Source organism: Rhinopithecus roxellana, chromosome 3 (genome assembly GCF_007565055.1).
Source record: "Rhinopithecus roxellana isolate Shanxi Qingling chromosome 3, ASM756505v1, whole genome shotgun sequence".
In the NCBI taxonomy this organism is placed as follows: Eukaryota; Metazoa; Chordata; class Mammalia; order Primates; family Cercopithecidae; genus Rhinopithecus; species Rhinopithecus roxellana.
In genome coordinates, this window is record NC_044551.1 from 178747174 (window position 1) to 178772609 (window position 25436).

The window sequence follows — 25436 nt, forward strand, 5'->3', positions numbered from 1 at the left end:
GCAAAACCCTTAGTATCACATGTAAGTATCGCCTAAGTGGTTCCCCTTCTCTGATTGAACCCTGGCTGACAGAGCTATCAACACAAAATAAATTCGAATTTCTACCCTCATTGAGTTTATGATTTAGATGAGGAGGAATATATTTTCAAAATATTACATTGCAGTTATTGCAGTTAATTTGTTACAACTCTGAGATGCCCTGTGAAAAAATATTGAGAGTGACAGGAGAGCTTCTCATCAGGAGTCTTCTAGAGAGAGTTTCAGAAGGCTTATGGAGCAGAGAATGTGTTCCATTTTATCGAGAGTCCCCTGGTTCCCATTTTACCTCTATTGTAAATGCTCCTGGCCTCAATGTCCTTTTATTTCCAGAAATAACAACTCTTGCAATGGTGGACTGCTCTTGGGCTATTGAAGTGTGCTTTGTCCCCATGAGGAGAGCCTGAAGCTTGGTCCACAAGATGTACCTGTCTCCAAAATTACCTGCTTTTGTGATCCAAAAAAGAACCTCCCCCAACTATTTCTTTCTTAGTAGCTTTCCTTGCCCAGTTACTCTTGTGGACACAATTGAAGTGGATGATAATAAGCAATGTTTTCACTTAGAATTTAACATTGAGACATTATTAGTTAAATATATGTTCAATGATTTAATAGAGGCCTCATCCATTTTAGGAGTGTTCATTCTATTCAACATTATCGAAACTAATCTTACCCCTTTCCAAAACTACACTGCCAGCCAAAAAAAGAATAAAGCCAAAAATTGGTAACTTAGTAAGAAACACTGACATTGTGGCCAACCTTCCTGGTTCCTTAGCCTCTTTATTTCTCTCCAATCTATTCCCTTTTTCATCCCTTTCTTTCAATCTTCTTGATGACTTACCTAGTTGAGAATCATATCATCTCTTGTCTGGACTTCCAAGTGTTACTTAATTTTTCCCCATACAGTCTTTCCACTTTCATTTCACCATTCACTGTGCCTTAGAAGAAACTTGCATGCCAGTGTGACTATGGAAATATCCAGCTAAAAACATCTTTAAGGCTTCTAAGCATTGAGCGTCAAGTATTTCAATTTTAGTAAAGTACTCCTAAAAAAAACTTGTTAAAACACAGATCAATGGTCATCTATAGACCTAGATAATGAACAATCTCAATTTCTTAGCATGAAGATTGGGTTTAGTTCAAGCACTGTCCAGCTGTCCAGCTCTTCTCTCACATTCTTTTCCACTCTCTGAAAGCTTTAGCCATCTCCTGAGCATTTTTTAAAATACAGCACCTTGCCCTTGCATATGCTGTTCCTACTACTCAAAGTGCCCTGTCTTGCCTTGTCAGACTTCTACTGTCAGCTCACATTTTACTGTTGAAAGCTTTCTCAGATGCCCCAAGGCACAACCTTGGCTTTCTCTGGGCTTCTATTGTACCTTTAAAACAATACTCTTGCCATGGGATATCTTTATGTGCATGTCTGTTTTCCAAATAGTAGCCTGTAAATGCTTGGGAGCAAGAAACTATCTTTTTAATTTTTAAAAAATTCTCTAACATGTCAGAGATGGTTAAAATATATTTGATGAATGAAGAAAATTAATTACATGTTTATTGCTTCCTGAGGAACTCAAAGCATCCTGGAAACTGGACTTGTCTATTGCAAGGTATGTAACACATAGGAAATTATCTCTCTATTGTCCCAACAGACTTAGCCTCAATATCTGATGATCCACTCAACAAAACAAAAATCTTTCAGTTAATCAGACCTTTCTTTCTTGGAATGGGATTGAAGGATCTGCCATTGTTCCCAAAGCATTTACTTCAGAGATCTCACCTGCCCTGCAACCCCAATCCTCAATCATTTAATTGAATTATTTCTTTCAGAGAGAATTTCTGGAAAATACAATATTATCTATCTCACTGTACCTGTGGTGATATCTTAGTGTCCCTTACAGAGTTGTGCTCTGGACAACAGCCAATTAGCCTCCCCCCTTATCTGACTCGTGTTCCAATAATGTCCTAAACTTTCAAAAATAGATTCTCCCCAAAAACAGACTCCCACCAAAAATGCCCTCTGATGTGTTCAAGACCTGTGAGGAATCAGGCAAAACCTATAATATTTCTAGTGAGTCTTCTAGAATAGCAAATCACACTGTGTAAATCTTTTAATCATATCTTATTCTGTAGCAATAATACAGACAAGATGGTGGTTAACTGTAACATGGGGTAGAACTAGGACAGAAGACATGAATTTTCTTTTGTCTCTAAGTCATCTCTGTTTCTCAGGCTATAGACTTTGGACCACCTACATCTAAATCAACAAGCATGTTTATTAAAATACACTTCCCTAGGCACCACCAGTGAGATACCGTTTCAGCAATCCTAGAGACTGGCTTCAAGAATCTCAGCTTATTTTATTTTATTTTATTTTATTTTATTTTATTTTATTTTATTTCATTTCATTTCATTTCATTTCATTTCATTTCATTTTAAGAATGGCATTATTGCCCATGTCAAAATGCAAATTGGACAAACATTTTATTTGGTGCCCTCTCACCTCTCTCTGGGCAGTCATTGCTACAGTCCTCCCTACAGAATTATCTGCCCACAGGTGCCCATTGATATCTGATACGTACACCATGGCATCCCACAAGAGCCAAATAATTGTGTGCATATCCAGCTCTTCCTAATTCTTCTGTAATGTGAACTCATTCATATTTCAACCACAGCTAGGACAAACACATTTTGAATAACTGATTCAATAATGCACAGTACCTTGTAAACAGTAAAATGTTTAACTGGATTACATAATTGTTTCTAAATCTCTGATTGATAAAATTAGATGGGGTTGGGGACCAACTGTCAGAAAAAATACAAGAGAATGGTTCTATGATAACAAAGAAAACAACCTAAATCTGATGAGAGAAGGAGCCAGCATCAATCTTTGTGCTTCTTTCTCTCACTGCCATTTAAGACTCACTGTTCTTTTGAAGTCATTTCTAAAACTGCTATATATTCAAGATGTAAATTAACAGCAAGCTATCTATTAAAAGACTTATAATTATGTCACTTTCCAAGATAGTTCCATATATATAAATATATATTATATATTAGAAAAAATATTTATTTCAAATACTTAAGGGGAGAAAATGAAGTCATTGCTTTCATTAAAATAATCTGTGTGTTATCTTACTGGTGATGTTGACATCTAAGTAACATTACAATATGAGAATTCTGTTAAAAGATTTTGCAATAAGAATTTCAGGTGTTAGCTAGAAAAAAAAATTCCTCCAACTTTCTTCTCAGTCTAATATGAGTCCCATTTTTATTACAAAATAGTCATTTACATTTATTAGATGCATAAAAATGACACTAATGATTTGCTCCAGATGACCACCAGAGTAAATGCCAGAGAATAGGCAAGTAGGCAAAGTGAAAGAAAACTTTATTTACAACCCAATGTGAAGGAGGGGCGAGGTTCACTGGTCTCCGGCGGTGGAGGCTGACGAAGTCGCTCCAGCGTTCTCGGGCGAGGTTCCTAGGTCCGCACATGAGCAGGGGCCAAGGAAGTTCGCACCGCGCGCCTGCCGGGAGCGGCTTTTATGTCCTGGACCCGGGAGTGGGAGGGCAGTGGGCGGGACATAGGCGGGTCGGGGCCAGGCGGTAGGCGTGGCTAGGCGGGTTCCGGTTTTTCTCTGTCAGAGGTCGGGTTGCGCCTGCGCAGTCGACCCGTGTCTTTCCCGGGTGCGGGAAAGTTAACAATGAAGAACCCGGAAATGTGCCATTTTAGTCCCTTTGTTCTTTTTGTTCCCTCCCTCCCTCCGTCCAGACAGTCCAACCTTTTATTGATTATAATGGTGGGGGCGTCATGGTCTGTCTAGCTGCTTCCTGCTGTTAGGGGGCGTTGTTATGAGGGTCTATGGTTGGCACCTGGACATAGGGATGTAGGAGCATCTGGTTGAAGGCGACACGGGTGATCTCTTGAACTTTGGCTCGGAGAAATTTGATTAAAACAGGAGCGAAACGTAAGACAAGACAGAGGATTAGTACGGGAATTAGGAACGGGAGCATCTGCTGTATTACGGGCAGCAGCCATACCGGTGGTCCGGGGGTGAAGGGGGTATTGTAGGTTTTTAATTCTGCTTTAATCCTGTTTAGGGTTTGGATGTTAGTGTCTACTAGGCCTACTCGTTTACATAATAGCAGCATTCTTCTCCTAAGAAGAGACATGTTCCTCCTTTTTCGGCAGTAAGTAAATCTAACGCTCGCCTATTTTGTGCTGCTACCTGGGCCACTGAGGTAATTTGACGCTGCAGAGAGGCCAGGCTTTCAGCTGAAGCCTCTATGGCCTCTCAGATTTGAGCTGCTAGAGATCGGGTAGACTGTACCGAGTGGGCAAGTGCCCCAGTTCCAAGCCCTGACGCCACTAAGGAGGAGGCCAGGGAGACTCCGATGACTAGGGGAAGGAAGACAGCCCGTTTTTGGAGATCATTAGGAGGACGGTTAAATTGTATGACGAGTTCGGCTACTTCTGCTTTGCTATATAAGGTTAAACTAGGTACTAGGGACACTGGGACACAGAGGGATTGACCGACGGATGTGTGATTAAGGACCTTGAAGAGGGTTTTGTTGCACCAGAAATAACCTCCGATGGGAGCCGTCTGGGTCTTAGTGGGTGGCTGGGTATAATTACACCAGGAGGTGTTTGGGGTAGAGTAGCAGAAAGGAAGGATTGGACATTCTGGGTTTTGGTATAGTGGGACCTGGAGTAAGAACGGTTTTTGGGAGGTGCCTGTAGAGTTAGTTGTAGCCTTGAAAGCAGTAGGTAAGGGGACTGCCACTAAGGGGGCTCTTTTAAGGGCCACACAGAGGAAACGGTGGGAGAGATTTGTTAGGTTGGCTGCCCGTGTTAGGTTTAACCCTTGACGGACTAGTTTTAACCATGAGAAGGGGTCCTTATTGGAGGAGTGTAATTGATCTTGTAAGGCCTGTTCTTGTGCTTGTATGGCTAAGGTTAAATTCTGTAGGGCTTGTATGTTTTGAGGAAGGGATTTTTGCTGGACAAGTGTTCTTTTTATCAGGAGAGTAGCCATGGGATATGAACTAAGAATTGTGTAGCCTGTGTAGAGTCCACCTTTGACTCTGTCTGCCCATCAGGGGTCCCATGGGTCTTTGATATTTAATTGGTATTGAAGGGGGGTTCGTTGATTCGCAGTGGTGAAGAGGGCAGTGGGTTTCTCCTGTCTCAAGGTTGCATAATGGATCTTACAATAAATATAAGGGCATCCTAGGTTCTTTTGTTTCCAGTAAGTCTTACAATTGTAATGTGTCTGATCGTGCAGGAAGCAGAGAGCCTTAGCTCTGGCCGCACTGCAACACGATAGGGTGAAATTTATAGTAAGGTGGGGTTGGCAGCCTGAAGGGGGGCAGTCAGCAGTGCCTTGTAGCTGTGAGTGCTGTTTATTTTTGCATGACCAAGTTTCAACTATAAAGAATCTCCATATGAAAGTTGGGTTAGTAATAGAGATTGAAATACAAGAGAAAGATAGTAATATAAGTATGAGATAAGACTTCATCTTCAGTGTTAATCACAGAGTACACCTTGCCACTGAAGATGTTCTATAAAGGTAGGCGGGAAATCCACCGTGATGGGCTACTATCTGGAGGCAAGTAGGGATCTGGGGTAAAATATTGGAATTCTGTTATGTTCATATAGAGTACGGCGAGAAATCGGGATAAGCACAAGAGATCAGGGAACATGTGGTGGTTGAGGGAGTTTGGTGAATTTGAGGCGGGTAGGGGTAAGTCTAGTAGATGTCCACTGATTGTCTTCGGTGGGGGCCTTTTTTAATTGTGATATATGGACCCTGTGTGTTTGTCCTAGAAGTTTGGCTGCTGTGTATGTGGATAGGAGGACAGTATAGGGGCCTTTCCACCTGGGCTGAAGATCTTTGGCTTGGATATCTTTTAAGTATACTTGGTCTCCTGGGCTGAGAGAGAGATGTGGGCTATAGGTGTCTGTTGGAGGGGGGTGTGCTAGTTCTGCATGTTGTCTCAGGAGTTGTCTCAAGAGGGTGAGGTATGGAAGATAAGTTGCCAGTGGGGAAGAAAGAGTGGGTAACTGCTGGAGGGTGAGGGGCCGGCCGTAAACTAATTCAAACGGACTGAGGCCTGTTGGACTCCGTGGGGCTGCTCGCAGCCGGGTTAGGGCCAGGGGAAGGAGAGTTACCCACGATTGTCGAGTCTCGAGGGAGAGTTTGGTGAGTTGCTGCTTAATGAGCCCGTTCACCTTCTCTACTTTACTGGAGGACTGAGGTCTATAAGGGATGTGGAGTTTCCAGGTAATGTGTAGAAGGGTCGCCACTTGCTGGACTACTTTGGAGATGAATGCTGGGCCGTTGTCAGACTGAAGAGTGAGCGGGAGGCCAAACCTAGGAATAATGTGTTCAGTGAGTATGGAGGCAACTATATTGGCGGTTTCTCCTGTAGTAGGAGAGGCTTCTATCCATCCTGAAAAAGTATCAACAAAAGTTAAGAGATATTTGAATTTTTTATGCCTTGGCATGTGGGTAAAGTCAATTTGCCAATCTTCGCCTGGTTGGTGCCCTCTGAGTTGATGGCTCGGATGGGGATTGCGCAATGCGCCTTCAGGGTTTGACTTGAGGCATGTGGAGCACTGTCGGTTGATTCCAATCCTTCCTTTCTGCTACTCTACCCCAAACACCTTCTGGTGTAATTATACCCAGCCACCCACTAAGACCCAGACGGCTCCCATCGGAGGTTATTTCTGGTGCAACAAAACCCTCTTCAAGGTCCTTAATCACACATCCGTCGGTCAATCCCTCTGTGTCCCAGTGTCCCTAGTACCTAGTTTAACCTTATATAGCAAAGCAGAAGTAGCTGAACTCGTCATACAATTTAACCGTCCTCCTAATGATCTCCAAAAACGGGCTGTCTTCCTTCCCCTAGTCATCGGAGTCTCCCTGGCCTCCTCCTTAGTGGCGTCAGGGCTTGGAACTGGGGCACTTGCCCACTCGGTACAGTCTACCCGATCTCTAGCAGCTCAAATCTGAGAGGCCATAGAGGCTTCAGCTGAAAGCCTGGCCTCTCTGCAGCGTCAAATTACCTCAGTGGCCCAGGTAGCAGCACAAAATAGGCGAGCGTTAGATTTACTTACTGCCGAAAAAGGAGGAACATGTCTCTTCTTAGGAGAAGAATGCTGCTATTATGTAAACGAGTAGGCCTAGTAGACACTAACATCCAAACCCTAAACAGGATTAAAGCAGAATTAAAAACCTACAATACCCCCTTCACCCCCGGACCACCGGTATGGCTGCTGCCCGTAATACAGCAGATGCTCCCGTTCCTAATTCCCGTACTAATCCTCTGTCTTGTCTTACGTTTCGCTCCTGTTTTAATCAAATTTCTCCGAGCCAAAGTTCAAGAGATCACCCGTGTCGCCTTCAACCAGATGCTCCTACATCCCTATGTCCAGGTGCCAACCATAGACCCTCATAACAACGCCCCCTAACAGCAGGAAGCAGCTAGACAGACCATGACGCCCCCATCACTATAATCAATAAAAGGTTGGACTGTCTGGACGGAAGGAGGGAGGGAACAAAAAGAACAAAGGGACTAAAATGGCACATTTCCGGGTTCTTCATTGTTAACTTTCCCGCACCCGGAAAAGACACGGGTCGACTGCGCAGGCGCAACCCGACCTCTGACGGAGAAAAACCGGAACCCGCCTAGCCACGCCTACCGCCTGGCCCCGACCCGCCTATGTCCCGCCCACTGCCCTCCCACTCCCGGGTCCAGGACATAAAAGCCGCTCCCGGCGGGCGCGCGGTGCGAACTTCCTTGGCCCCTGCTCGTGTGGGGACCTAGGAACCTCGCCCGAGAACGCCGGAGCGACTTTGTCGGCCTCCACCGCCGGAGACCGGTGAACCTCGCCCCTCCTTCACATTGGGTTGTAAATAAAGTTTTCTTTCACTTTGCCTACTTGCCTATTCTCTGGCATTTACTCTGGTGGTCGTCTGGAGCAAATCAACTAAGTACCCAGAATCTTCCTGGTACAGAGAAAAAAATTGTTGTATTTTGAAGAATTAAGGAGTTAATGTGGTGTTGAGTGTCTTCAGTTATTTCATTTATTTTAGACTGTGTTTATGAGGGCAAATATAATGGAGCACTTTACAATTATCCAGAAAATTTGAACATTATAGTTGGAAAAAACTGATTAATTGATACTGAAGTTTCTTTTTCCCTACAAGTTACTTTGAATAATCCATGTAATCGCATTATCCCTTTACTTCTTTTGGTTTTTTAGACAGACAATTCCTTGAGGGTGAGACCCATCTCCATATTTCTTTTCTATTAGTCTTGCATATCCTTGTTTGCGACTTTGGATCTTTTGAGGAACTAGTTGACAAACACATTAGGATTAGGCAAAACATCAGTAGGAAATGCCTTAAGAAATCAAGATGTTTCCACATGTTCACAAATATCTGAGTATTTCCATTTTAATGTTTTGTTTTGGTACTAATTCTCTAAACAATGATTTGTCAGTTTATAATTTAGGATCTTAGTTACAGGTCTAACATGAACATAATCCACTTACTAGTTTAAGTGCTCATGTTTTCATAGCAATTCTCATTATGTAAAAATTTTGGCTAGCCTGGGCATGGTGGCTCATGCCTGTAATTCCAGCACTTTGGGAGGCCTAGACAGGTGGATCACGAGGTTGGGCATTTGAGACCAGCCTGGCCAATATAGTGAAACCCCGTCTCTACTAAAAATACAAAAAATTAGCCGGGCATGGTGGCAGGCACCTGTAATCCCAGCTACTCAAGAGGCTGAGGCAGGAGAATCACTTGAACCTGGGAGGCAGAGGTTACAGTGAGCTGAGAGCACGCTATTGCACTCCAGCCTGGGCAACCAGAGCAAAACTCCATCTCAAAAAAAAAAAAAAAAAAAAAAAAAAATTGGCTAAACATAGCCCTCCTTGTATATAATTAAATAGTAAGCTCATTTAGCTCATTTGTGTGTGTGTGTGTGTGTGTGTGTGTGTGCGCATGCATGTGTGTGTGTCTGCTCCCTCTAAGGAAAGAGTGGTTAAAATGAACATTCAGAAAAAAAGACACAAATGATAACAAACATAAAAAGGAGAGTGCCATGGCCTTATTCTAATTAATGACTTTGACAATCATTACTTGCTGTCCAGGGCCATTAGTCAAGGTTCAGTCTTTAGCCCAGGCATTTACCACTCAATATCATACAGCCAAAGTGAAGAATTTTGCCACGTCAATTACCTATTACAAACAAACTATCAAGTCACTTTGAAATAGTTAAACAAATCTATACATTGATATTTGCTGGCATCTTTATGCTACATTGAACCCACTTGAAGTTTGTGCAGTATGAACTTCTGTGTGGATATTTCTGAGATCTTAAAATTGGGAAAGTCTCAAAGGAGATGAGGATTCTGATGTACTGCAGAAATGCTGGGTATTCCTATCAAAACAGTGAAAACCAGAGAAGCATACTGCCAGTGCCCCAAATTAAGGATGCTTTTTAAACCTTCCATTTCATTAAATTGCATGGCTAGATAGGAAAGTCATGCTAAAATATTGTGATTAACACAAAGGAAGCCTAACAGACAATGCTATTATAGGTGAAAGACTGCTAATTGCCATCTTCCCAATAACTTATTGATTTTAATCAAATCTTCCTAGAGCAGCATGCCAGCAGCAAATGGATAACTAGATAGAGGGAAAACACAACAATGGAAGGCGTAATATGGAAGAAATTATTCATGTTTGATTTGTATAAAATTGAACAAATATTCTTGATCAGCATTTATACAAATATAGATTCGTCGGGAAGGTGCTATCTAAATTGCTTCTCTCACAGTGTATTGAAATTACCATAACTGTTAGCATTTTTAATTATTTTGATCTGCTGAAAATAGATTAAACTGAATGGGAAATTGGCTTATTAAGGCTTATATATTTGAGTTAATATGAAATGTTCTCAGCCAGTGTGTCTCGAGAATCTGTCTAAAAGACACTCACTATGTCTGGTTGACAATGAGACAGGGAGAAGTGGTGGATTTAATCCTCAGAAAGCAAAGTTTTGTTTTGAGGGAGAAGTGAAAAAAAAATCTGCTCACTCCATTTCATTAGCAAAACTTAACTACATCCGGTAATGGAAATATTTGATAAATGAGCAACTGGTCTGTTTGATAGATAGAACCAAGTTTTCCTAGGGAAAAAATCTTGCTAGACTAAACTTAACACTTAAAAAAAATGGAGAACCCTTGAAATCCATCTTGTATTACAAGAGCAGTTTCTCAGTGTGAGATTCAATATAGTGTGAAACATTGAAGAGCTCACACTTTGGTCATTCACTGATGATGAAAAAGAAGTACAATGTCGAGTTTCAATTGCAGTCTGCAGGCAGGCCCCGTGGCATCCCACTGACTGTTTGTCTCTTGGGAATGTCTTATTCATCAAATTGTGACACTGAACCCAAAGGTAGATTTCAAATATGAGCATGACTACACTTTTTTTTTAATAAGGAGTATTTAGTTTCCCTTGTAAATCAAATTAATAGCATAAAGATTTCAGTTCCAAAATTATCTTCTTCAACATTACATATAATTAAGTGTTTTAATAGTGTAGAACAGGGTTTGTCAATATCAATACTATTGACATTTTGGGACTAGACAATTATTTGTCTGTCCTGTGCATTTTAGGATGTTTAGCAGCACTGCTTGCCTCTACCTACTAGATGCCAGTAGCAGCCCCCGCCCCAACACACCAATTTATGAAAACCAAAATGTCTCTAGATATTCTTAAATGTCCCCTGCTGAGTAAAATCATCCCTGTTGAGAATCATTGGATTAATAGAGGGGATTCTTCAGTTCTCTTGATAATTATGCATCTCAAACAATTATCTAGAAAATTTCCATTTCATCCTAAAATGTAGAAGCAGAATAATGAAATTTGCATTATGACTCTGAAGTCTGAGAAGTTTCTCTTTAAATATAGTGTATCCACATAAACACCTGCATCTAGGTCAGCATTTGAAATTCATGAGATTAATTGACTATATGAAACAGGTAGTAGAAAATAATCACAGTGGGAGTTTGAAAAGGCAAGCAAGTCTCAAGATTAGAAGGTGCTACCTTCTGTTTAAGGTTCTAGTGAAATACAGTCTAGTCCAACAGTGGCAAATGATTTGGAAATAGCTGCCAACTCCAGCTGATTGGTGGTGGCTGATGGAAGCCCTGTATTGAGGAGGATTCTGATGCTGCATCCAGGCTCGGCAGGAAAGAGGACTGTGATGAATTAGCGATGTCTACGCTGGACAAGGCAAATGAGAATATCGGGCTTTATCTCAGACATTGGCCCATTCCTTTCTAGTCATTTTAACTGATTTGCTCTCCAAATTATTTTAAGCACCTAATGAGACTGTGGTATGCTGTTTTTGTGCTGCATAAATAAATACATTTAAAAAAGAAAATGAATAAAATGATGATCATTTAGAAATATTCACTAAGCATATCCTCTTCCTTAGACACTGTTTTCGACTCTATAGATATGCTATTGAATGAAAAACATAGTTTCAAATATCGAAATGTTAATGTTCCAGTGGTCTGGACTCCAATGCAAAAGAAACAAGCCACTAATTTAAAAAACAAAAGAAAGAAAATCCCCCCCAAAACAAAAAATCAACCACAGGGACTTGACCTCCTGGGAATGTACAGTTTCCTCTAAAATCTGCATAATTATTTCCATTCTGTGTTATTTAGTATTCCTCTTAGTTTCTTAGGTTCCAAGAACCAATATTAGGCCAATTTCCCTTTGCATCTAGCCAGTGGTATGGAATTGGTGTCTAAGAATGCTTTGCAGGACAAGGCAACTTGTACACTTTTTTAGGGCTGAAAATGGCCATGCATATGATAATGGTTGAGGTATGAGCAAACAGGAAGTAGCCACTCATATACAGGACATGTCAAAGATCCTTTGGAATGTTCCTCTCCAAATAACAGTGTACATTATTATCTCTCCCACAAAATTAAATAAGATATAACCAAAAAGTTTTAAATAACTCCTTTAGATCAATACTAAATACATAATAATTATAAAAATGATTTACAAAATGATATTCTAGGTACAAGGTGCTTCTTTTCTTAAGCCTTTTCATTTCTGTGGCTAGGACTAGCAGTTGGCTTGTTAGGCCAGTGGCCAGTATTCAGAAAGAAGTTACAGTTTGCTCACTCTTTCCCAGTTGCTGGTCTTATAATGAAAATGAAAATAAGCTCTTCCAAAGTGTGGGTTCTAGACTCTTTCATCAATCAAGGGACAGTAAGATAACACAGCCTGGGAAGGCTCAATTCAAATTTGTATCTTGGTATAAAAATTGCAAATGACATGTGCAATTTCAAAATACAATTGAAACTATACATATTAAATCTTTAATTGCTAAGGTTCTGCTGTAGATAAGGTTGACATAAAACTTTGTTGACTTTATTTATTTATGTATTTTTTGTATCAGGATTGATCTAATTTCCCTGGTAGATGTAAATAAAGACTGAGACAAATTGAGCATGTAGCTAAGTTTACTGACCCCCAAGGCAAGGAAAACCTATTCCAATGCAAAGAATAGGATTTGTGGTTTGGGGTTTTGAGATTGTCAGAGGGATATTAACTCAGAAAAGACTAAAGCCTTGGGAATTGACTTGCATGTGGATATAAAAGGGCACACACACAAAAAAACTCTTGTAAAGGGGGCCTCCCAAACCAGTGGCAAGGCAGGGCTTCCAAAGTCAATGGCCACAAAAGTTCACTGGGAAATGTGATTGGCCAGTTTAAACAAGTCATTGGCTTATCAGTTTAAGATTGATCGACTGTATTGGAGTTCAGCACAGACTGATTGCTGAGCCCCAAGTCCACTGGCTGAATAGTCACAAGGTCACTGTGGGGGCTATCTTTTGCCTACTCTGACTAATTATCTGAGAAAAAGTTATTTTGCTTCCTTCTTATGGTATCCTGGCCACTTGCTATTTTATACCCTCAAGGCTCAGGGTCATGTGAAGATCAAGTTCGCCTGCACAAGTTCAAGGTGCTTTGGAAATATCATTTATTGCCCCCATGCTAATTTGCCATCTGTGGCAGCTTCAAAAGGAATAATATATTTTACAGGGAAAGATATATATATATATATATATATATATATATATATATATATATATATATATGCTTTTCACTTAATAGGAAAATCATTAGAAATGATGAGTGATTTCCTTCATGTGAAGTATTTGTGGCAAGTTGTTCCACATTTCTAGAAAACACAGCTAGGGTTAAAACCTAATAGAAAAGACAGAATACTCAACATAACCAAACGGGTTCCTCCGTCAAACACCTTGCTGTGCAGAATGGATACCTGTGCAGCTCAGCATCGAAAATGAATCCAAAATAAAGTCAAGGACAGAACCCTTGAGGTGATTTCAAAGGTACAGTTAGACGCACATTGCAATTGAACTACTAATATTGGGTAAATGAGGGAGTAAAACAGATTACATGATTCGTTATCAGCTTCAAAGATTTGAAGAGAAAAGACTCCCATTTGAAAGAATACTTTGGGCTTTTCCTTCCACAAGAAACATGTTTCATGTCATCCAGACACTAAATAGATTTCTTTCACAAAAACTGTTACATTATCTGGGTAAACATGTCAATCAAAGACTACAACTAGCAATTTACAGCAATGATGCTAGATTTAACATCTAGAGAGCACGATTCCAGTGGGAAATAGTGTTTTTATTTACCTCTTTGTTACTAGAACAGTTTTTTTAAAAAGGTTTTTACATCAGGAGCTTTGAAAGGAGAGTATTTATGTTATAACCAAAACAAATCTTTAAAACTTTGAGGTATTTTTATTGGATTGCTTTCTCTTTCAATTTAAGAGATAATTTCTCTAAAACACTATTTACCAAATTTTTCAGTGTGTCCCAGAACAAACACTTTTTCTTCTAATGAAGGTTTGGGAAAGGGGTGACATGATGTGTTATTCTGCTTGCATGTTAAGGTTTAATCATTACTTATTAATTATCTTATTTTCATGAGATTTTCTCAGACTTAATATTCTATTAAGGTAGCATCTGTTAGAAGAATTATCTTGGTTTTTTAAAGCAAATTTTAGCTGATTACCATGAATCTACATAATTAGAATTAGGTCTAATTATGTAGTGTAAATACATGTAATATATTTATAACATATAATGACATAATTATGATTCACAATAATGTTGAAAAACTCCTCCTTAAAATTAGTAAGGAAAATATGCTGCACAATCCCTCCCCAATTTATTAGCAATTTCTTAATGTATGTTTCTTCTATAGCTTCTAAACTGGAGCTTTGTAAAAAAATAAAATTAAAAATAAATATATTTTGAAGTTATTCATCCAAAAGAATGTTAGAGAACCTTCCTTTGATTTCAAAACTATAATTATTTTGCAACCTTTAAAAAAATACATCTCAAAATGTTAATCCTAATAAGTATTCATTTCTAATGCACCTTGAACCCAATGTTGAATGTCCAGTCTATCTTGGAAGAGTTAATGCAAGACAGTTCTCACTTTGTCTTATACATCATGCATCAAAATGGCAGAAAATGTTACAAACTGCGATGAATTTTTGCTCAACTACTACTTAGGAATACAATGAGAAAAATTTGGGCAACACAGCTGCATTTTATATCCTATATTAAGGATACAAAATACATTTCAAAATTATAGGACAAAATCATTTAATTCACAAAACTGAATGATATATATGATTCGCTAGAGCATGAATGACATTTTTCTGTAAAGGATCAGATAGTAAATATTTTAGGCTTAGAGGGTCATATAGTCTGTCACTGCTATTCAAGTCTACTGTTGCAGCTCTAAAGCAGCCATAGACAAACAAATGGGTATGGCTGTGTTCCAGTGGAACTTTATTTACTAAACTGGCAGCGGCTGGATGTGGTTTGGTATGGCTCAGAGTTTGCTGAGTCCTGCATGGTACCACAGTGTTTGAAAGAATTGATTCTGGAGGTCGTCCTCTATGTTTATATCTTGCTTTCACCATTTAATAACTTTGTGACCTAAGCTAACTTACTTTGGTTTTCTCATTTGTAAAGTGGTGGTAATAACCGCTCCTGTTTCATAAGGTTGTTGTAAGGATAAAAAGGAAACAATTTATGTAAAGCACTTATTCCTTTGTAGGAGGAATAAATTGGTGTTTATAGATACATAGCATGTATATGCAAAATATTTAGTATTCAACATTGGTTTTCACAATTCTACACATTAAAGTTTTAGAAGCATTGGTTTAGTTGTTGAAGCAAAAATGTTTATATAATAAACAATTTTTCCAAAGAAGTAAACATCACAATGTCCTCATAAGTCTGACCTTACACATAAGACATAAACTATATAAGTGTACTAAATAAATAATTAAACTGTCTTTCCTCCTTATACACAGGTGAGTACATCCCAAGACTCCCAGTGGATGCTTGAAACTGTAGATAGTACTGAACCCAGTTGCTGTCCTTCAAAACACATTTCTATTCATCCACAAATTTAATAACTTTTCCATCTTAACTAAGCACTTGTCACGCACTGTGGCTGTAAGTTTTGCAGTTTGAGGTGCGACAGCAAAACTGGAATGAATTTCTTTCTCCTTCACAATTCCGCAGATAGATTTGTTCTTAATAGATCTTAATAACCTTTTTTGACTTTTTTTTTCTTTAAGTTAAGAACTTTTACTTTTTCACTTAGGGGAAATAGTTTATGGCTTCTCTTTTGCATATCTGAATTGCCACCATCACTACTGTTGTGCTTTGGAGCCATTACTAGGTAAAATAAGGGTGACTTGATCTCAACTACTGATAACTGAGATGGCTGCTAAGTGACTAATGGGCAGGTAGCATCTACAGGGTCAGCAAGCAAGACAAAGGAATGATTCACATACAGGGAGGAAAGGAGCAGGATGGGGCAAGTGATGCAAGATTTCATCACACTACTCAGAACAGTGTGTGATTGAAAACTTACAAGTTGTTAATTTCTGGAAATTTCCATTTAATGTTTTTGGACCGTAGTTGTTAACTGGAGTAACTGAAACCATGGATAGCAAAACCATGGGATTTGGGGATTACCGTGTTTAGATAATATATTTACATAGATATAGCAAACATTGCTATATACCAGATACAGTAAGCATATGACTTTGTTTTCATGTATAATCAATCAATAAATAACTATTTGGTGCCTAACATGTATAGTCATCAGGCTAGGCAATGGATTTTTTTTGCCTTTAAAAAAATAAAATGTAGTGGAGAGAGGAAGACAAGGAACAGACAATTAAAATTCATTGTAATAAACTATTCTAATAGAGTGCACTTGTTATATTTTTAGAGGATTTTATGAAATATCCTATAAAATTCTTCTTTGAAGACCATTGAACATTTCCTAAAGGATTTTCATGAATAAATATTTGTCTCACCACTAAAAATGCAAGCCTTTTAAGGATAAGGTTTGTGTAAATACTATATATGATATATAAATACTATATATGATACTACATGTATAGTATTTCCTAACGTGCTTCTCATGTTTTTATGAATATCCTATTTGCCAAAAATACGTTTTTGACTATTAATAAATTAATTTCACTATTAAGTATGCAAGATTGTTACAATTAATTCACCAAACTTTTCTTGATATCTTATAATCGATAGTTCAGGTACTGTTATGAGGATAAGTGAAATAACATCTTATAATTTTAAAATGGGGAAGCTACCTGCTTTATCTTTTCAAAAAGTTGTGAGGAATAACTGCTTAATAGTAGGAAAAAATAAGCTAATAAATAATTGATGCATAGTCCACACAATGCCATTGAGTATTGATATGTTTTGGATCTGTGTTTCCACCCGAATCTCATGTCGAATTGTAATCCCCAGGGTTGGAGGTGGGGCCTGGTGGGAGGTTACTGGATCATGGATGCAGTAGTTCCTCATGATACCTGGTTGTTGAAAAGTGTGTGGCACCTCCCCCTTTTCTCCCTTCCACTCCAGCCATATAAGACCAGCCTGCTTCCTTTTTGGCTTCTGCCATGACTGAAAGTTTCCTGAGGCCTTCCCAGAAGCCATTATGCTTCCTGTACAGCCTGCAGAACTGTAAGTCAATTAAGCCTCTTCATTGGCTAGGAGTGGTGGCTTATTCCTGTAATCCCAGCAGTTTGGGAGGCCAAGGCAGGTGGATCACCTGAAGTCAGGAGTTGGAGACCAGCCTGGTCAACATAGTGAAATCCCAGGCATGGTGGCGGGAGCCTGCAATCCCAGCTCCTTGGGAGGCTGAGGCAGGAGAATCACTTGAACCCGGAAGGCAGAGGTTGCAGTGAGCCAAGATTGTGCCATCGTACTCCTGCCTGGGTGACAAGAGTGAGACTCTGTCTCAAAAACAAATAAACAATAAAACAAAACCTTTTCATTATAAATTACCCAGTCTCAGGTAATTCTTTATAGCAGTGTGAGAACTGACTAATACGAGTATCTAATAAGTGTTCCGTCAAAGAAGTGTAGAGATTGTAGTAGATTGATATTAACATGAGTGTTGGGAGGTCTAAGTTTGCAGTCCAACTCTAGAAAAATGGCTTATCTAAGTGTGAGCAAGCCAATTGTCCCTAGACCTTGGGTTACTCATCTATCAAATAAGTGATCTTTCTGAATTCTCAAAACTGTGGGATCTATCAGACACAGAATTTCCCACTTCCTCTGTGAGCTTCTGATATGCCTGCCCAAGAGTTGGGTGCAGGGAGGAGATGGAGAGCTTGATTTGATATCTTCAGGTTCAGAGTGGTGTTCTTGGTGATTCCCTATTAATGATGAGCAATTTACTTTTGGAGCATGGAACCAGAAAGAAGAGAAACAAATAACTAGGTTATTCCTCAGATCCATTTTGTAGCCACACCAGACCAATCTGGCTCAACTTTTACAAAGTTATGAGTGATTGTTCAGTTGCCACGGACCCTCAGATCATATAACCTGAGCATGCTCAAATGAAGCAAGTGTGAAACCACAGGGGAACCTAAATGCTTGGGTGAGGAGCTGGCACTGAATTAAGAAACGGGTACCATATGGCAGGATCCAGGATCCAATCAGATCTGGCGTCACACCATGGAAAAATCCAGTCAGATCATGACTCTCAACATCATCTCATTGTACTATGCAATCAGATCACCCCTGATTGCCTTATGCTTATTAAACCTGACCCATCCTCCAGCCTGGGGAAGCATTGCTTTGGGAGCTATTCCTGGTATTTTTCTTACTTGTTGCAAGGAATCAAATTTGCTTGCAAAATCCTCCTTGGTTGTTATCATTGGGCTGTCACTCGCCAAGTGACTGGTCCCACCATTGTGTGGGTTAACACCTTCAGCTGTGCAGTGCATGAAATGCCAGGGTCTCTCCCTAGACCGTGTTTCCTCTGGACCTTCTTCTATGTTTGGTCTGAACACTTTCTCCCATCTTGCTCTTTCAGTCCTGGGTCTATAGTCCCTTATGTGTCCACAGCAATTCGAGCCATTTAAATTTAGGTTTTGGGTGTCTTAGACACCCTCTGTGACCTAAACACTCATGACTCTATCTCCTCACCAGATGTTCTCTCTCCTTTATCCCATTCTCTCAAAATACTGCTTGGGGGCTCACCCTTATCCAGGAAGCCATTTCCACCTAAAGTATAATATTAAAGTTTAGTAAAGCATTAATCAACTCAGATAATCTGCTTGTATATTTTCACAGCAGCTTTCACATTTTCAAGATGAGTCATAAGTGGTGAATTTATATACTTACTGTTGGGGAGGAAAGCTGTGAGAGGGAACACATTTTAAGGAAGTGGGATCATTTAGCTCTTCAACATTTACACTTTGAAATTCCTGTAGTAGAAAATACTTTCAGTCTGGGATGCTGTTTGCATAGTTATTGAAGTATCTTGCCATTCATCCAAGTATGTACTGATGACTAGCAGCAATGACATTTTGGAAATGTAGAATCTTACGCCCCTCCCCAGTCCCACGGAACCAGAATCTGTATTTTAACAAGATCCCCTAATGGTAATACTTAGGAACACTGAAATTTGAGAAGCAGTGATATATCACATAGGCAAAAGTTCTCTACTGTTTGGATAAATGCACTAGTAACATTGCCTTTACAAAGAGGATGAGATAGATAATGTCTAAACACAACAGGCTGAATCTCATCAATGAATACACAATCTCGCCAGTCAACACTGCACCTCCTGCTCTCTGGGAGAATTCTGTACCGTTCATAAATAACTGGGGCAATGGAACATACCAAAAAAGATACATAGAGTTTGTAATCTGTACCTGACTGCTTCTACTCTAAACTTCCTTACTCTTTTTTGACTTGTCCTGTTTACCCATATGCCTGTGTTCCCTAGGGAGATTAAAGACACTTTGGGGGAAAAGAAAAAGACATTATACATCTTTCCTTTCTTCCCATCTCAAACTGCTCCCTCATCCCATAGTAGCTAATGTAGGGAGACCCCCTGAAACTATTGCTACAGAGTGAAAGATGAAATGCTCCTGATTATTGTGAATACAAAATTGCATGCAGGATTGTGTAAAGGCAATGCCAATTTGGACTGCCAGAATGAGCCAACAGTGCTTGATGTGCTTCCCTCTGCAGAGAGCCTATGAACAGACGTGCGGTCAGGAACGTTTCACATCACCAAGATTCCTATCCCAGAAAAGCAGATATTCATAGTTCTGGGAATGGAATGTGACCCTTGTGGAGAGCCTATAAATGGATGCATGAGGGGCGCCTGTTCATATGGATAAGATAGGGCTATAAAAGCCCTCCTCTTGCCACGGCTCTTCTAGGCCTCTTTAGGGTTACGGCATATGCCCTTCTGAGAATTTCTGGTCTATCTGGTTGTCTAGCTTTACATCCTGTTTCTATGGATTGTTCGTAACCAACTTTTGCTGCAACTGTTACTGCTGATTAATATCTTGCTAATCATAGGTTATGGGAAGACTGTGTTTCTGTTTTAAGGCTCTGTTAGAACTTATTGATGCACACACTATATTGTAAATTCTTAGCTCTGTATACTGTAATTATGCATACAGATGTTATGTTAAAGAATTACTTTGTCCCCATGTGACCATCTCACCTCATAATTAAATGACCCTAAATCCCTCACTAACCTACCCTACCCTCACTAAACCTAATAATAAATGCTGGTATATCCAGTACGTGGCAGCACCATGGGACCAGAAGGCAGTGACCCCCCGGACCCAGCTTTCACTCTCTTGTATGTGTTTATTATTTCTCGACCTGCCGATCCGCCTGGGAACGAAGAAAGAGCCCTGTTGCATTGTGGGCTGCTGGCCAGATCCTGCAATAAACTAATATAGTATAGTCTACATACATGGTACTAAAGAAATGTTTGCTGAACTTTTAATAAAGGATCAATAGAGACAATTTTACTATGAAAGATGCTTCTTTTACCCACAGGAAACAGAGCAAGGGAAAGACATATACTGCATTGTCATAGAGCAGAGAACTACAACCTTTGACCTTGCTTTTGTTAATAAAGCTTAATTTATCTGCGTGCATTTATGTAGTCTGTGGCTGCTTTTGTGCTGCAGTGATGGAGTTGAGGAGTTGAGACAGAGACCAGATGGGCCATAGTGACTAAACATGTACTAAAATATGTACTATCTGGACATATACAGAGAAAGGTTGCCAACCCCCATCACAGAGCTTGGGCCTGGGTCCTTAAAGCTACTCAACATTAGATTGTGTAGGATATCACTGCTGACCTCCTTGGGCTGGTTAACACAGCAAGGATGACCTAAATTGCACAAGGCAAGGATTTAAATGAGGCATGAAAAGTCCTTTCAGGAGAAGCAAAAGTAGCCAGCAGTGAGTCTCCTTCCTGGTCTTTCAAGCCCAGACTCTTTTTTCATAGAACATTTAATACAACATTTGAGTAGCACCAAAGTTTAACTTACACTTTGATGATCAAAACACGTTCTCCTCCCTCGTCTTCCTCTAAACGATATGTAATTGAGTAAATTCTGGAAAAGCATTCATACCACTTGTTCTGTGAACCTTAACATTCCCCACTATGGCCTCCTCTCAGCTCTGCCTTCATGTGTGTGCCCACAAATCTTCTGAACCCCCAGAGGGAAGGAAAAACTCTCTACAGGACCTCTCTCTCAAACTCTGCTTAAATTACACTTCTATACTCTGAACAGTCATTCAAAACAGCTTGTACCATCTCACCAGGCAAAGCCTGCTAATATTTTCCTTACATATGAGACCTTTGTCCCCTACACATAATTGAAGATTCTTTTGCATTTTCTTGTTTTTTATACTCATCTAATTTATCCACTAGAGTTCAATCAGAAAAGTGGATACCTAATATCAAATATTTAATAAAATGTATTAGTAGCACTTCATTTATATTTCAGTATTGATTATTACTATTACTATTCTTTTTTTCTTTTTCTTGAGATGAGTCTTGCTCTGTCCCTCAGGCTGGAATGCAGTGGTGTGATCTCGGCTCACTGCAACCTCTGTCTCCTGGGTTCAAGCGATTCTCCTGCCTCAGCCTCCCGAGTAGCTGGGATTACAGGAGCCCACCATGACTCCCAGCTAATTTTTGTATTTTTAGTAGAGATGGGGTTTCTCCATGTTGGTCAGGCTGGTCTTGAACTCCCGACCTTGTGATCCACCTGTCTCAGTCTCCCAAAGTTCTGGGATTACAGGTGTGAGCCACTGCACCTGGCCATATTATTACTACTACTATTCTTCTGCTTTGAATATACTGCTACTGAACACTGTGAGATTTCTAAGATAGGCTTTCTCAGTCAAATTTTTCATTAAAGAAGATGTTTGCTATTTATCAATTGGATGGAGTCAGTAGAACAGGTAGGAGCCAAACTTGTGCCTCTACTTCCAGTCAGTGCCTCCCATCTTTGTCTTTCTTCTCTGGGAGTTAGGATCAGGATCATGGTTGCAATCTCACAACAACTCCCCTAACCCACTAGGAGGACACATACCTCATCTAATTGGGCCAGCTAGAGCAGCCCTTGGCCATTTTTGCTTCTACCTGCCTAAATTTGAAATGTCCTAAGGAGGGCTATTCTAAATGTAAATTTTAAGTCTTTTTCAAGTCATTTACCGTTCTGTGTCAAGGAGTTGCTAAAGAGAGAAAGTGCATTCATGGATATAGATTTCCACGAACATTGCCAATGTTGGTTACATAATTCTTTGTGAGTCATTTTGATTGTTTTAAACGTATATGGACAGATCAAATATAAAGACGGCAGTGGCCCTGAACCCAACTACTTATTATTGCCTGCCAATATGAATGAGCCAGTTTGGTTATTCACCTTTGTTAGAGTTAAATGCGAGTTACAGACCTTCTCACACACTCAGTAACAGGTTATAGTAAAAACAAGTGCCAAGGCAAATTCAGCTCAACATATAGGCATTGATTAGTATGAAAGCCTAGGACAGTCATACATTCCAGTGCCAGGTTTCCATCCTTGTAAGTGCTCCAAGAGTGCCCCGAGTAAACCGTATGATTAAGGCAGGTGCTTTCAGCAGGATTTGGCTAACCACATAGTTAGAAGGCCTAATTAATCAGTAAGCTAATATCCTGGGAATACCATCTACTGTTTTCTCTCAATTCTTAATTTCCTGCAACATCAGGGAGTACCTCTGCAATATTTTACCAGTGCACATGCCTTGCACATCACAGATTTTTAATGATGTACTCTTAATCTCTTTTGTTATTTAACAAGACCCCAGTGTTGTTCATAGATAAAGATAGCTAAGTTTCTATAACAGCTGCCTCTGGACTGTGACCTTTTGTGTGCAATGTGTACACCTGATTAGGACAACTAACTGTCCTGCTATGGTTTGGATGTTTGTCCTCCAAAACGCATGTTGAAATGTGATCCCCAACGTTGGGGGTGGGCCTAATGGGATGTGTTTGGGTCTTGGGAACGGATCCCTCACGAACGGCTTGGTGCTGTTCTCAGAGTAATGAGTGAGTTCTCACTCTACTAGTTCCCATGAGAATTCCTCCAAGAGCTGGTTATTAAAAAGAACCTGGTGGCCGGGTGTGGTGGCTCATGCCTGTAATCCCACCACTTTGGGAGGCCGGGACAGGTGGATCACAAGATCAGGAGTTCGAGACCAGCCTGATCAACATGGTGAAACCCAATCTTCACTAAAAATAAAAAAATTAGCTGGGAGTGGTGGCACGCAGGAGGCTGAAGCAGGAGAATCACTTGAACCCAGGAGACAGAGGTTGCAGTGAGCCAAGACCCCACTACACTCCAGCCTGGGCAACAGAGTGAGACTCTATCTCAAAAATAAATAAATAAATAAAATAAAAATAATCATAATCATAAAAAGAAGCTGACACTTTTCCCCTCTCTTGACTCCCATGTCACCATGTGATCTCTGCATATGCTGGTTTCCCTTCACCTTCCTCTATGAATGAAAGCAGCGTAAGACCCTCGTCAGAAGCAGATACTGGTGCCATGCTTCTTCTAGAGCCTGAAGAACCATGAGCCAAATAAAACTTCTTTTTTTGGTTTTTTGAGATAGAGTCTCACTCTGTTACCCAGTGGTACGATCTCAGCTCATGGCAACCTCTGTCTCCTGGGTTCAAGCGATTTTCCTGCCGTAGCCTCTCAAGTAGCTGGGATTACAGGTACCCACCATCACACCCGGCTAATATTTGTATTTTTAGTAGAGATGGGGTTTCACCATGTTGACCAGGTTGGTCTGGAACTCCTGACCTCAAGTAATCCGCCCACCTTGGCCTCCCAAAGTGGTGGGATTACAGGCATAAGCCACTGCGCCCGGCCTAAAACTCTTTTCTTTACAAATTACCCAGCCTCAGGTATCCCTTTACAACAACACAATTGGAGTAAGAAAATTGATACTGAGGAGTGGGGCATTGCTATAAAGATACCTGAAAATATGGAAGCAGCTTTGGAACGGGGCAACAGACAGAGATTGAAAGACATTGGAGAGTTCATTGGAAGACAGGAAGAGGAGAGAACATTTGGAACTTCTTAGAGCTTGTTTAAGTGATTGTGACTAAAATGCTAGTAAAGACCATAATTATCAGGTCTCAGATGGAAATGAGGAACTTTTTGGAAACTAGAGCAAAGGTCATCCTTGTTCCGCCATAGCAAAGAACTTGGCTGTATTGTGTTTATGCCCTACAGCTATGTGGAAAGCTGAACGTACAAGTGATGACCTAGGGTATATGGCAGAAGAAATAATTTCTTTTTTATTTTTCTTTTTTTTAAATTTTTTTTTTAATAAAGAGTTTTGCTCTTGTTGCCCCAGCTAGAGTACAATGGCGCCGTCTCGGCTCACTGCAACCTCTGCCTCCCAGATTCAAGTGATTCTCCTGCCTCAGCCTCCTGAGTATCTGAGATTACAGGCATGCACCACCACACTCAATTTTTTTTGTATTTTTAGTAGAGATGGTATTTCACCATGTTGAACAGGCTGGTCTCAAACTCCTGACCTCAGGTGATCCTCCTGCCTTGGCCTCCCAAAGTGCTGGGATTACAGGCATGAGCCACCAAATCCGAAGAAATTTATAAACAGCAAAGCATTCAAGAAGTGACATGATCGCTTTTAACAACCTGCAATCAGATACAGGAGCAATACAATGACCTAAAGTTGGAATTTATAATTAAAAAAGAAACAGGGTACAACAATTTTAAAAATTTGCAACTTGGACATGTGATAGAGAAGAAAAAAGCATTTTAAAGTGAGAAATCCAAGAGTGCTGTGGAGAAAGAGAGATTACCATACCTTAAAAGTAGATAGGTGATAAGAGTAAAAGAAAAAAAAAAAAAAAAAAAGGGAAAAAAGACCCCAAAGACATTTCAGAAATCTTTGAGGTAGGCTCTCCCTAGATACCCTAGGTCGAGGGCTCAAAGGGCCCCCAAGTACTACTCAGGTTGCATCTCTGGAGGGGGCAAGCTGTAAGCCTTGGTGGCTTCAATGTAGTGTTAATTCTGAGGATGGGCAGAATGCAAGAGTGAGGAAGCTGGTAAACTTCCACCTAGATTTCAGAGGATGTGTTTCTAAGTCCAGATGCCTAGGCAGAAGCGTGATGCAGGAGTGGAGAATTGCAAAGAGACTCTATCAAGACAATGCCAAGCAGAAATGTGGGGATGGAACCACCACAGAGAGTCTTTGCCAGGGCACTGCCTTGTGGAGTAGTGGGAGCAGAGCTACTGCCCTGCCTATAGAATTATAGAACCTGCCCAGAATTATAGAACCACTGGTAGCACGTACCCTCAGCCTGGAAAAGCCACAAGCATTCAATTCTAATGCATCAAAG